Source organism: Labrus bergylta, chromosome 12 (genome assembly GCF_963930695.1).
Source record: "Labrus bergylta chromosome 12, fLabBer1.1, whole genome shotgun sequence".
Lineage (NCBI taxonomy): Eukaryota > Metazoa > Chordata > Actinopteri > Labriformes > Labridae > Labrus > Labrus bergylta.
The window spans coordinates 9,010,278-9,025,595 of record NC_089206.1 but is presented as its reverse complement, the minus strand read 5'-3'; the positions used below and the strand labels follow the sequence as shown (position 1 = coordinate 9,025,595).

General features: G+C 40.1%; 1 protein-coding gene across 1 annotated transcript in view; it reads right to left on the bottom strand.

Moving 5' to 3' along the window:
• Window positions 1-15,318, bottom strand: part of LOC109986834 (metabotropic glutamate receptor 4) — a 176,592-nt gene that overhangs the window by 110,913 nt on the left and 50,361 nt on the right. The gene's annotated exons all lie outside the window — the stretch shown is intronic.

Sequence of the window (15,318 nt, the reverse complement as noted above, 5' to 3'; positions counted from 1 at the left end):
ACAGAAATTCAAAGCCTTCTTTAAATTTAAACTAGTTTCTGGGTCTACTTTTTAAGGTCAAATAATATCATTTGATTAGAATTCGTGGCATGATTTCTACAACAAAACCTTGCATTATAAACTTAGAGGAAAGAGAAATGAATCGTAAAGTCTTTGAATCCATAAGGGTTGACACGGTATAATTACCAGTGTTTGGGGTGTCTGCTGTGGCCTTATCTCTACTGTTCAAAGCAATTTAATTGCCAACAACCGACTGTGCTCAACTGCACAAAAGGTAATACAGATTACATTTAATTTGCATAGATTGCTTAATCAAATTAGAACTCATCTCACAGAGACTAATTCAGTAGAATGGTTTGGCAGCGATGTCTTCACAGCTGAAACGCTGATGTAAACAAGTGGGAGACAGCCCACTCTTATTGGCTGACTAACACTACCTGAACTAATAGACAGCATCCACATCTCAGAATTTTTTTTTTTTGTCTCCCTGCTTCCCTTCAAGTTGTGTTTCTCGTGTCTTAACTTGTATTAAGGTCAACATGCAGAGTCTCCATGTACACCTTCTTCTGGACTCTGGGAGAAAAGACAGGCACTCCTCTGCCTCTGCAAACCCCAATGGTTGGATTTTAAATATTTCATTACCCCCCTTTTTTCAGCTTAACTTGCAGAAAAGAGAAATGGGGCGGCGAGAAGCATTGATAGCATGCAGTGTGCAGCAGTTATGAGACAACAGAGGGGGTTGAGTGAGTGTGCCTGCAGTCGCTCCTGCTCAAAATCAAGCTGTGCCTAGCTAAAGTCTGTAAGCAGTGTGGGCTGATTGCCTGAGTGTTTCAATCCAGTCATTGCTGTGTGCACTTTGACAGTGATGCCAAAAGACAGCCAACTTCTCCATGTGTAAGCAAAGCAGGCTTTCTACCTGAGGCAGATCTTTGAAGTTTATAGGACCTGCAAATGGAAATAAGAAGGAAGTAACAATCTTGATGTGGCTTTTACAACCACTGATGGCGGCATCAAATATTTAGAACAAATAAGGAAATTTGCTGAAAATCCTAAAACTCTACAGAGTGATGTCGCACTGCTTTCAAGATACAACTGGTTTATTATTTTAACTACTGCAGGTCATGGTTAGCTCATTTAAGCTGACTTCAGGAACCTGTCAAATACACTGAGAATGTATGTGATGGCATGACACAGCATTTAAAAATGCATGACTGTCGAAGACTACATGCTACACTGATATCCACTAAAGCTGCAGATGATGGACACATGCACTTTCCTCTGTATCTGCCTCCAAGGCCCATACACACAGCTGTGTATAATGTGTCCACTATAGAGCCATATTGAGCCATATACAACACATCCCCTTTGGCTACAGTGACATACAGAAAGTCATAGCAATATTAGAAACTTGAATTTGTTTGTAGGGCTCATAGTACTGGAACAATATCTTGGAAAAACACAAGAGCAGCATTTCTTTCTGACCAGGTTATGTAAGGTGATCCATAGAGCCAACTATGGACAGCTTTTTTTCATTTGTATCTTAAAGCTACTGTGAGGAATTGTAAGGGAGGAAATATTAAATCCGTCTGAAACTAATACTACTGCCTCTAAGAAGCAAACTATGGACCATCAGCGGCAAGATTAATAATTTATTTTTTCTTTCTTTCTTTCTTTCTTCTTCTATACCTGTATCTGGGTAGGTGTCAGGCAAGGTGGGTTACAGCCAAGGTGCAGACTGCAGTGTTGAAAAGTTAAGCTAATGCGAAAATGCAAAGACCTCCAGTTTGTTGAGTGTCCACTTGAGGCTGGCTGCAAAAACCCCATTAGTCACATACATACCCATTTAAAAATGCCCGTTTTTACAACAGAAATAATCATGTTTACTTCTTGGTTCACAACCCAAATTAGGTCTCCACAGCTGATTTCCTCATTGGCACACACTGTACGGATGGATTTTTTAAATACTCATTCATTTTGATCGTATGAAGGCTAATGATTTTGCATAATTAGGGGCGTGATTGATCTGACTGCCATGTGGGCGTGTTGTAGCTGTTTGTCAGAGTGCCCAAGTCCCACCTCAGCTCCAGCTCTTAGCCTCTTACTAGGTTCCCCCAATGTTAGATGAAGGCAGGATTTCAAATATGCCGACAGCAACCGGTGGGCCTGAAAAGTCCACTTCAGAAACCATTGGGTGACATCACTGAGACTACGTCCATGTTTATATGCAGTCTATGGTTACAGCACTCTAAAGAAATATCCTTTGCATCCACAGCAAAGATTCAAGGTGATTGATACATTGGTTGTTTTTTTTCATCAGAAAATCGGACGTAGGCATGTACAGGACAAGATCAGCAAGGAGATAAGAGAATTTGTTCAAAGGGGTCTCCAAAATAAACGCAAATAGATGTTCCTCATAAGTAGCTTCACACATTTACAGTTACTAAATAACTGTGATCCATTATGTTTGATTTCTGCTTTAATTAAATCTTCATTTTTTTCACAACTCTCTTATTTGCCATGTTTTTATTTGTTTTGTATCACCCCTCTTGGAGTGGCACTTTAAAAAAAAAAAAAACACAATCATGTAAGTTAGGTTTGTAGATCCCTCTGACCAGGCGACTGTTTGTTCAAAGATTTTCTTCAATGCTCTAATGCCTTCCTCCTTTAGTTGCTATCATTTGTGAAAGACAAAAGGGAATTTCATAATGTGCCTCTGTGTGACATGCAATCCATATTGTTTATAATGAAGCATTAAATACCCTGGAAGTGTATGTATGTATGTGTATGTATTCTCCAGACAATTTGTCCGCCATGTATTGTTGTTTACCGATTTCAAAAACGTTGCTGCTAACATCACCGAGCTCCACTTTTCAAAGCTTCTTTAAGAACGCTTTCCTCATCATTTCTTGCCCAAACACAATACCACAGATTTTTGGCTGAGCACAGCTATCGTTTGTTCTTTTAAAACATTTCACAAAGGTGAGGAAAAAGAGCAAAAAAAAAGCTTTCTGCTGCAACTGCAGAATCACTGACAGCTTATGTCAGGATCTGATGCCTCCATTAACACTGACTAGTTGATTAACTGTGAGAACAGTACACAGGCAGGTAATGTATTCCCTGAGTCGATGGTAATGGCTTTTTACACAACAGTGTCACTGTCTGCAGAGGTAAACTGTTTTAGAGGACACAAAACACTGGCTGGACACGTTTGCTGTTGTGTGTAAGTGCTTTTGTTATGAAAACATTATTTTATTTCCTTTTAAATGCTTTAAATTATTGCTAATTTAATAAACCGCTTAATTTCTTCAAAATAATTGATGTAAACTGAGCTAACCTCCTAACCCAGCCATGACCTGTTTATTCTGTGCTGCTAAGGAAACAAACATACAAACAGATTAAACACAAAGTTTCCTCAGGGTTTATCGTCAACACTCTAAGCACCATTGAATCTAATTTGTGTTTATGTAAAAGTAAGTTTCACACTCACATTGGGCATAATTACCTGCTTTCTTTAATTGAATATAATTACACAAGCTTTTCCACCCTTGGCTGTTTAATTGCTTGAATGTTTGTAGTTATACTATTAGAGCTTTTACTTTTATTTACAGAAAATACCTGTTCAAAGCAAGGTTCATTTTACATGCACCAAACCTACATCTCAGTACTTTAGTTTTAAGCCTGGCTAGCACTACAAGACTTTTAAAATCTTAACAGATTTTTAAAATGCGTAAGACCACACACAACGATAAACAGCTCACCAAACACTAACAGATTCTATTCACCAAAAACTAGACTCTTAAAAACTGGCAATCCCGAAAAGCCTCTCGCAGTCATACCTTTAGAGAAAACAAACATCGAGGACAATGGGCAGGAAAAGAATTGCGATATTTTTTTTGACTGCTTTTAGTTGAAACTGCCCAGTAAAAGGACAACTGTGGATGAGAAAATGGAGACGGCATGAGCATGGGCTGTACATGGCCTGAGCTGGAGGTAAGTTAAAATTGATCCGCTACGCCCATTGTGCTTTCCTCTTCAGTCAGCTCGCCTCCCAGATGGCTATTGTTTCATTCATGTCGCAATCTACAGAGCGCTTGCTCTGTATTCCATCAACACAACAGGAGATCAGATCGTAAACATTACGTATATTAAAATACAATTTGAAATCAGGACAGCCTTCTGAGCAGATCAGATAACTCTAAACACACCTCACACCTCAGGAACATCTGGTAAAATAATCTTTACAACCATCAAAAAAATCTGGACTGGGGCATCAGGCCAAAATCAGTTTGATTATCTTGTGTGTACCCTGCTATACTATTGGAAATACCATTGCACAAACTGGTGTTGATTCACACAACATATAAGCACTTCGAAGATTAACAGACAGCCCCACAAGTAGACTTAACCATATTTGTTTCCTGAACATAGCAATGACACAATTCATACAAAGTTTGCTTTGCTTTGCTCATTCACAAATAGGGAAACTGCATTATCATTTAAATCTAATGGCACATCACCTTTGGATGACTTTGGAGAACCATTCCATTCACTCACTTTATTCATCGCCATGCCGATACTGCTCAGGTTTAAAGTAATGGTCATGATCCAGCAGGGGTCAATGGGATCTTGTGAATTTCCCATCTGTACTGGTGACTTTGCCGTGCCATTGAGACTCATATAGCTGTAAATCTGGGGTCAAACCAAAGACAGGAGGTTGTGATATAAAAGTAGTAAATCCCCTCTCTGATTTAGAAAGTCATGCATGACAAAACCTGGAATGTGACATTGTTAGTGTGATTAAAACAGCCGCTCTGTTGACATTTCATTTCCTGTGAATAAGCAGGGTTGGTTGGGAGGCTCACTACACTGCTGGGGCCATGAATCAGGTCTGGATTTATAGAGGTTTTTTGTTAAGAGGCCCGCAGGGTAGAGATCTCCACCCTGAGCTGATTATCATGCTCTTAATGTAGTTTGGGATAGGAAACTGCAGCTTTCTTGACGATGAGCGAGGACCTGCTGGAGTCACATTTGTACAAGTGACAAAAAGCTAGCATATATAGAAGATGAAAAGGCCAGGCTGATAATCAGTCGACCGCTAGTGTAGACTGATGTGGGAAACAATCTTGGGGTGAGCATTTAGTAACTAGTTGGATCTGTGCATGTAATAGACAGTTAGTTAATTATGAATTTAACTGTTAATAGTTTATTTTGATATTGTCAGCCGACTGTTTGGGGCCCTATTTTTAGGTGTAAGGGCGTCTCTATTCACATTTCTCTGTTATGTCGTGATTGTTCTTGTTTTTCGTAACAATAAACAGACTAAAACACTGTTTACAGCTTAGATTATTATCACTATTACAGCTGACGTTGAATTTCACATTCACACATTAAGTGCTTCAATACTTCAGGGGTCGCCATTAACTACAGAACCATCATCTATAATTTATTGCAGCTGAGATTAAAGATAAGATGACCTACGAGATCCATTACATGAGAGTGCAAACCGCATGTTTTGCTGTGTAACAAACTGTATTACATGAGACAGATCAGCTGTGACAAATACAAGGCACCTCAGGATACAAAACAGCACTTCAACGTGAAACACAAAATGCTGGTTTGCTCAGACGGAGGTTTCACAAAGAATCTTTGGCTAAGTGGCCTCATACGAGATGACTATTATTTTTTTTTTCATCGCTGCTCTTATTACTGTTATTGTCAAGGCTTCCAAACATAGATACATGGGGAAAATCTTTTAGTGCTGTTTGTAGATGGATTATACTGAATTTCAAGCGTTCAAATGACCACGGTGTCAGAGATTTAGTTCTACTGGTGCACCATTTGACAACAATAATAGGACATTACCTTGAAGGAGGGAGTCATGAATAATAAGTTTTGTTACTATATGTAAGAAATGTCAAAGAAGGTGAAGACACTTAGCTGATAGTTTGGATAAATGTGCCAAACACTGACTTTTAGCAGCAATAGGCCGAGATGAACATGTCAGGAAATGAGGCATGTTGTCACAGGACACTGGGTCAATATCAGGGTGTCTGTCTGTAATAGAAGGTCGTAAATGTTGATAGCTCACTGATTGCAGGTAAAGGAGACGAGGTGATGGGGTGGTGACAAACAGACAGCCAGTATTTTAGGGATTTATCGTGTTTTCATTCAGTGTGGAAGCTCTTGAGACGATAATTAGCCTGTAAATGAGAATTGATCCTCCTCTGCCAGCTAATATTGGGAGTGTGTACAAATATTTAGAGAGCATGCACGACAACGTCCTGTATTCTGTCTCTATGTTCTGCAGTCACATTGGATACTAGGTTTTAGATATCAGCAGGTTTCATGCATGCGCAGCTGCTGTAAAATCATGCAAATGTCTCTTTGTTTGATGACAGTGCTCATCCTTTGCACTGCTGTGCAACTTCCCAAGCGTATTCAATATTCAAAGAAGGAAGATTAAAGAAATGTTCTGAGGGTATGAAAAGGGACAAGTGGGACCATCTGATATACAAACATCAGAAATGTACTCCAGCTTTATAAATCAGGAAGCAAGGCTTCTGAATGTTTCCAAACTGCTTAAAAACCTAAACAGATAAATATTGCGCTGCCACTCACTGTTTTTCCTTGTAAAATGTTTGCCTGCTAGCGTTCATAAATATCTGCTGTCGATGTCACTTAAATGATTTAATCCATGTTCTTTTGAGTTAGTTAGTGTTTAAATTAATTTGAAAAATCGAACCCTTCAGATTTCTCATTTGGGGATTTTTTTTCTTGATAACTCAGCAAGCAACCTCACATTAACCCACATAGTATACAAAATGAGTAATTATGACTATTGAGCATGTTTTAAATACATTATCAGTTGTCAGTGTGAGATTATCTCAATCAATTTTAATGATTTCTGCCAAGTTAATCAATTGAGTTAATATCAGAATTAATTCAATTTCATGACACCAGCACTATACTCATTGAATCCAAAAAGCTTAAACAGGGAGCATTGATAGAACTATGAGCCATCAGCCTTATAGTTGAACTTTGTTTTCTGACAATAAGCAACGTTAGCGTGGTAGGCTTAAATGTTAAACATGGTAAACTGCTGATCATCAGCACCCTGGCACTGCCTTTCAGCATGTAAGCAAAGCTGTAGACTCAATGTCTTGTTTGTCTTCAGGGCTGAGTGCCACAATACATTGTATGCACAGTGTTGAATGTATAAAATCAATTTTGCCTAGTCCCATTTATTTCAGAATGTTTGCTTGAATGTTCTGTTTTTATGGTAAATCCCAACCGCCTCTGACCAGAAAGCGAGTCCCTTTGTGTGACACAGCAGTGACTCATGGGAGCCCCCATGTTGTCTCGTGTGCTGGAAGGCTGGATGATGTCCAAGCTGCTTAGCCTGAAGGCGGCCAAACTTTTCTCTTTGTGTGTCTGCTGCAGGGTGCACTGAGCATATCGTCTGGCATTAGGCTGACAGAACAGTCCCTGTAAGATCTCGGGCTTTTTAATAGTGGCCGTATGAAATGTTTATTATGTTGACCTTTTCTTGCTCGTTTTATTTTATATTTACAAGGACAAGAACAGACCACATGAAACTGCAGTGCTAAAATTATTGATAAACTCAGTTCATCAGTCATTTTTCCCCATCTGACAATGTCACTCAAGTTGAGGAAATATAGAAATCACATTGTCACGATCAATACAGAAGCTGTCATGGCAGCATTGATTACTTCTAATTTAAAATCTGTTTGAGCTTCTCTATCCCTACCATTTTCTTTTCCTCGTGGCTTCAGACCTTTGTTTGAGTCTGAGTAAATTTTAAGCCTCATGCAGCAGGACAGTGATGGATGGGTGGGTTGATAGTGAGATTATACAGGTGAGACAGCTCTGAGCCTTTAATCCCACACTCTTTTCAGGGAAACTGGGCTGTGCTCTGTTAGCTGGGGTCTCCCCTGAAGATTTGATTCTTTGTTTTTCTTTTTACTTGAGTTGAAAAGTCAGAGTCCCGTACACATCTAAATGTTCAAGACTGGTGTTAAGTGACAGCTCCAACATGGCTAACATAAGAAAACCCTGTTGGAGTTTTTGCTGTTCTCTTCTTTGCCCTTCTTGACTTTGAGAGTTCCACAGCAGCAGCAGAATGAAATCATACATTTAAAAAAAATAAAAAAAAGAATAGACATTTTCCCTCCTGTCGGCATTCGCTCAGTTGGCCTGATAGTGCATACTAATCAAATATTAACTTAAGTGGAGCCTAACATTTAAAGAAAGAGAAAGCACAGGGGTATGGTAGCCTTTATATTTCTTTCACTTTGCATGGCGATTACCAGCAGATGTTGGGTATGCCTGCAGAGGGATTTACAAAAACAGCAGGAATGAAAGGATAAAATAGTGCCAAGACGAAAGAAAAGGCAAGGTTCTGGGCAGCCTTCGCTCATCCCTCTCCTGAGAATTGACCACTCGGCCTTGGGTGGGAAAAAAGTGAGGTGAGGCAGAACTAATCCTGAACTAAAGGAGCTGCTCTTCTGTAACCAGAGCATTGAAGGTGGGGGGGCGTCTGCAATCTGGGATACAGAAACACAGCTTCATGGATTAGGTGTGCTCAGTGGTAAAAGTCAAGTTGAGGGGCTCGGTTCAAACCACTGAGGCCTACTAGCCTTTAAATACACTGAAAACAATTTCTTGCTGCTTGTTTTTTTTTAGCACATTTATTTGATTGCCTTCCCCATTTTTTCATTTAGATTGGACTTTCCTTGTGTAGGGATTTCAGGGAGTACATAGGATTTGCTGGCTATGGGTGGTTGGATTCCAGGGAATGGGTTGTGTGAATGAACTAATGTAGCGTAGTGTGCACCAAATTACACTTACACAGGATGGTAGTAAGCTTGGTCGGAATCAATTCTCCTGTCCAGACCCTTCTCTCCTCAATTACCAACCAGCTCCAGGGGTGCTGATGCTGTGTGAAGGTGACAGGGCACACCTTGGGAGCACTGTGCAGGTGTGATAAAGCACTAGCAGTTCAGAGTACAGCATGTAGCTCTGCGAGAATTCTGAGGAATGTAAGTCCAATTGAACACAGCAATTTCTATAAAATGAACCACACTTACCTTGTGATTGTTAATCAGTGGACCTTTTATACCATTTTCTAACTTCTTTAACAGTCAGTGCATGTAACCTTAGCAACTATATAATGGTTAGACATTAGATGGAGGCCACATAATTTCATGTTATAATTAGTGGTACTATTTACTTAAGGGTCGAATTTCTTTGTAAAAAAGGGCTTGCATGTTGTGAAAAACTTACAGAACATCCAACAAACTGCCCTTTTCACCCCTTTATGAAACTTATTTAGTACCTTTCAGCTCTGTTTTTTGGTTTTACACCCTGCCACTTTACCGTTTTCAATTTTGGATTCTCAATGTTTCTTGTTAGCACTTAGTCAATATGTAAAATGAACCTCAAAATGGAACTACGTTATATTGTAATTCAAACACATCCCCATGTTTTCACTTCAACTGTTGCATACATATTTTTCCAATTTAGTTCAATCACATGAAGCCACCCATATGTCTGGATGAATGGATATCATTAACAAGTGAAAGTAAAAAGCAGATGTGTCCTTTTTTTTTGACAGTCCTCTGAAGCTCTCAGTGTATCCTCACTGTGTCCTGACGGGTTAATCCAATAAGAGCCCTGTCTCACCACAGTGTGATGCTGCGGGGGAGTCAGGCACTGTGCTTGAGGGCCTCTGCCTTCGTCTCTAATGAGGGAAGAGAGAGGCGAATGCAAGGTCTCTACTTCACAGACACCCCAACAGGCAACTAGTTAACCCTCTTCTCTCTGCTCCGAGTACACCTAGCCAACCCCCCACCCTCCTCTCCTCTCTCAATCTGTCTCTGGAGTTCCAAGCTCACTTCTTCCCAGGAGAAAGACTTAGTCCTGCAGACTCACTGTGTCTGCTTGTACCTAATTTAGAGAGCTGCTGTGTGGAAGTTTCTAGAGCTATACCCCCTCTTTTTGTCTGAAAGCTTATGATTGTCTCAGCAAGTCAGCTTCTACACCTGAAACACACTTTGTGCTCCTGCAGTTTCAGACTGCTGCAGCAATATCCCTAAAGCCAAGTGTGTATTGCTGTTTTCAGTGATGAATAAGAGACACAATCAAAAGCCCGGAGCTTTAATTACACTCAGTCCATCTTGAGTATCATAAGCAGCCAACCACTAATTACCTCGAGTTCTGGTGCACTACCCTTCTGCTTATGCAGCAGTATAAAGACCCAACTGATGAGAACCAACCAAGAGCTGGACCCGGTGATGAGGGGATGCAAAGGGGGAGCTTTCAACCGTGATCCCTGGGCGTAAATTACGTAACAATGTAGTAAAATATTCATGACACACCATGGGGACGGAATCCTGCCTGCTCTGAAACGCTGAGCAAACACTTCACCCTCAGCCACTCTAAGACTCAGAGGAGGATAAGGAAAAGCCCAAAAGTATGGAGCTGAAAGACAATAGCAAGCCAATTGCCGCTAGGAAACAAATTCTTGCCTCATGAGGATAGAAAGCAGCTTTTACCAAACAGTTTCCACAGTATAATATGTCTATAGTGTACGTTTTCATATGTGTGCTCTGTATTGAATCATTTATAAAAGATGAAAATGTGGCGATGCAAGTCTAAAAATAAACAGTGTGAGAAGTTAAATCGCAACAACCTCGTAGATCTGAAGCAAGAAGCAGCTAGTAACTAGCACATGTCATGACAGCTTATTAATGTTCCAACCTTTGTTCTGCATTGTCTTTAAAACTGTTCAGCATGCAAAAAAGATTCACCATCCTCATCAGGTTGAGTTTAGTTTTAACCCAGCAGTTCAGATGAAGAAAAGAAACAGGCTGAAGGTTGAAAGGAGCCGAGTCTTTTGAAGTCATTAGAGTGAAGTGATGAGCCGTGAAACCCTTGCTGCCACTCAAGGGAGTCCAACTTGTGGTTTTATGTGACTTTAATGATGGACAAAAAGAACCAGAACCTGCCAAGCCATGCCGGGTGAGAGTACAACCTTAGCTTTAGCTATTCCTCAATATCCTCAGAGGTTTAATTGCGGCAGAGTGTTTTCTGGTGATTCTTCCTGACTTTTTTCTCTGAAATTCAAATATTTATTTTTTTCAAAAAGGCCATATTGAAAGCTTAGAGTGAAAGGTTGTTAAAGGAAAAATTCAACTTGTGACATTCTCTCTTTGTTGAATATTATTTTTCATGTGTTATCATAGACTGTATATAAACATGGACGTAGTCAACCATTGGTTTCTGAAGCAGACTATTGAGGGCCATCGGTGGCGGTCACCATATTGGAAATGCTGGAAAAGACTAGCTTTTTGGTAAGCTAGTAAAATGCGTTAAATGCGTTAAAGCTGAGGTGGGACATGGGCCCGAACGTCAGTCAGATCAGCCACGTCCCTTATTATGAATAACTCTTGGCCTTAACATTTGCAGTCAGCCTCAAGTGGACACTCGAGGAACTGAATGTTTTTGCACTGCTGCATTGGCTTTATTTTTTAACCCCGGTTGTCTGTTATCTGTTTTCCATGAGTTGCTTTCTTTGGAGTCTTCCCAGTTTGACTATTACCTGCTTTTCCCACGATGACTTAGTAAAACAGAAAAATAAATTACCTGTTTGTTTTTTTCTGACCCTACTCAGAGTAGGTTTAGATAAATGAAATCATGGCCAACTTCATTGTCCGATCCACTGTAACAAACCCTCAGGTTGCATATTAATATTTTAAGAGGCACTCAATATGTCAGTTCATGTTTATTTTAGCACTGCAATGCCTTCACTTGCTGTCACCATGAGAAAAATCAAATGTTATCCACAATTGTATTCTTCTTCTTGAGCCTCATCCTTCTAAAATAACCTTACCTAACAACATATTGTGGTAAGTCATTGCAAGCAAACAATGTTTTCATATAAATTAAAACACTATGCTACCGTGTAAAGCAGACTGTGTGTGTTGAACCATGTGTAGGGTAGAGACGATGAGCTAAATTAAGCACAGTGGGAACATTTTATCAACTTGTTTACATTATTTAAAATGCTTGCATGACGATTAAATCCTGAAGAGAAAATTACAGAAACCAGGCCATGAATTAACTAAAACAACAAGAGGTAATATGCATCTGGTTCACTGCAATGAATTGAAACACCACTACAGGGTTTACTTCATGCATATGCAATATCATCTGGTGACCCAGTGTACTATTAATATTGTAATGATTAAACCCAGGATTATTCTTTGCACCTGGGGCCACTTTGAGGACCCATACAAATCCCATTTCCATGGCTTCTTGTTCCTATCAGTGTGATTCACTGAAATGTTCCGCCTGTCGAGTGTAATACAGAAGATAAGTTGATTTAAGGCTTTTAAAGCTTCCCAGTTTTCTACGATATTTTACTCCAGGTATCAAAAGAAGGATGTTTTTTAAAAAGGTTGCCTGAAGTGTTGTGACTGGCTTTGCTTTTTATTTGCAACCACCTCTACTTTCCATTTTAGTGCAATATTATGGAAACCAACAAGGAACAAAGACAACATTTTGTGAAAGAGAGAAAAACCACAGTGGGAAGCCACTCCAAGCTATTTTGTCTGTTACACACAATGTTTCAGGTTTTTTGGTGAAATGTTCAGTTGTCTTTTCTTCAGACAGTCTCTGAAAAATGATTGCATTATATGTTAAGGCTTCAGAAAGTTTTACATATTTAAAATACATACACCTTAATGCAGTGTTTGTAAAATGACGTCAGGTTACGTATACAAGTAGAACTAATATATCCAACCTGCTTGTTTATTCATATTTTATTCTGTGTGTACGGCCATGCGACATTTGTGTTCTTAAAAAAGCCTGAAATGTTCCCAACATGCCTCGTCCACCTTCTGACTTCTTGATACTTATCTGAGCGGAAATGCTGTCAACTGTTTAAGTACACTGAATCTTGTTAGCCAATGACAACCCACCAATAAAAGTGGATGCATTTGCACATACTATATTGCTTAAAAGCTTCTTCTGAGTTTTTTTCCCTTCTTCCCTCTGATCCAGCTGCTGATGCAGAGATTCAGGCAGGAGCAGCTCATGGTTATTCTACTCTGATATGCAGAACATGCTCAGTTAATGGCTGCTTCCGATACCTTTTAGTGCTTGTATAACTTGAAGGACATGTTTTTGTATGAATGAAATGACGCTTTTTTGGACTTCTTTTTATCACCATCCATCATAATATGATGATTCCTCTGTGCCACAGTGGGTTATGCCCATGGTGTTTAAAGCCCTGTGAAGGAGGATGTTCAATCCCACTGGGCAGATACCTTCAATGCCATTGTCCATCAAACAATGGTCAATGGACTTTGCGCTTTTCTAGTCTTCTGACTACTCAAAGCACCGTTACACCGCTGGTCACACCTACCCATACATACACTGATGGCAAAGGCAGCCATTTATATTGCCCATCAGTATCAATGAATCCATACATTCACATTCCCATGCCGCTGATGAAGCAGCGGTTAAGTGTCTTTCCCAAGGAAACATTGGACATTGGCCTGCTTTTGAACCCTTGACCTGACAGTAGCTCATTCTGTGGGGACTTGGGTTGGGAACTTGAGGGTCGCCGGTTCAAGTCCCGGTGTGGACCAAATATGGAAGATGGTCTAGTAGCTGGAGAGGTGCCAGATCACTTCCTGAGCACTGCCAAGGTGCCCTTGAGCAAGGCACCAAACCCCCTCCCCACCACCAGCTCAGGAGCTGGTGCTTGTCCATAGGATCCTGTTTGTACATGTGTGTATATTTCAGCCTATGTGTGTGTTGCATGGTTAACAGAGTGTAAAAACTGAAATTTCCCCTTGCGGGGATCAATAAAGTAAATCTTAATCTTAATCTAAATCTTGGTTGAGATACAACCTACAGTACCACTGAGCCGAAGCCAGCCCACCTAACCACTCAAAAATGGTTCCTACTTGCTCAGTATCTGAGTATTACAACAGTCATACAAAACAAACTTTACCCTGGAACATCTAGTCTGGGATTGAGCAGCTCAGTGCTCTTCAGAGAACAAGAAAAGGAAAGAAAAACAATTTGTTAACTCGGCTGGATTTGGCTTGCTACTTGGAACACACAGCAACACATTGGTAAAATCCTGCCCAAACAAAGACTTACCAGTTAGCTGTGTTAATACGTCTCTCAAGCCGAGTGTGAGTGGACAGGCCTTCCTCTGGTGATTCATGTGCCCTCCACACTGAGTCTGGTGACCTTGTTTGCTAAAACATTTGAGGTTTGAGAGTTGCGCCAAAGCACAAGGGGTGGCAGTTGTTCAAGGTATTTCGGACTCTTGCTATACATCTTCAACAGAGTCCTGAGACCTGTGTATAAAGTGTTGGCCCTGTCATTTGCAGGGAGGAAAATGTGGCATTGATACGAGTATTTTATTTCTCACATTTTGGTGATGTATTTATGTCTCCCTCCCTCCATGTGCTCTATGTTGAGAAGGCTGAATGGTGTCTAAACATTCTGAGCTGTGTGGCTGTTTTTTCACTGCAGAAAAATTAATCAGATGAGCCAGTTGATATTGAAACTTTCCACAACTCTACATTTCTAATTGCATGGTTGTTGTTGTTTTTTTGGCAATCCCCTTCTAATTCTAAGATAAACCCTTATCTTCTTCCTTTTCATATTGCTAGGCTCCTACTTTTGTGTGCCTTCTTTTTTTAACACTTCTACAGTGTTAAGCATCAGTTAAGCTCTTACGCAAAATATATCACCAACCCTCTTATTCCTCAATGGTATGGGTTATAAAAACATGAATTCTCCTATAGATAAACTTGTGTGACAGGTTTCTGAGTGGCACTAGAAAATACTTGTGAATACTGAGGTCTCGGGTTTTTGATGGCTTTATGTCAGACAGCTCAACCACCACTTTCTAAAATAGCAGCAAAGATGGCGGAGTGCAGCGTTTATTCCGGCTGACTTGTGATCAGTCAGTCAGGTTTGTGACATGTTGTATTGTACCATTCAACCCCTTTGTCCTCTGCTGTGTGGCCCAAGAATGGAGCAGACCTCATCTTCCATAGGGCCACTTAAATGATAAATAGAACCTTTAAAACATATTGTATTTTCGATATTGGTACATAACCAACAACCATGCTTTTACCAATTCATTATCGCCAAAAGGTGTGGTTAGTTGAGCCATTCACTGTCATCTTGTTTCTCCATAGGGCGAGATTACAATCACCAACAAATTCTGAGTCTAACTGGCTCTTTATGCTCATTAGTTTGGTTGTGGCC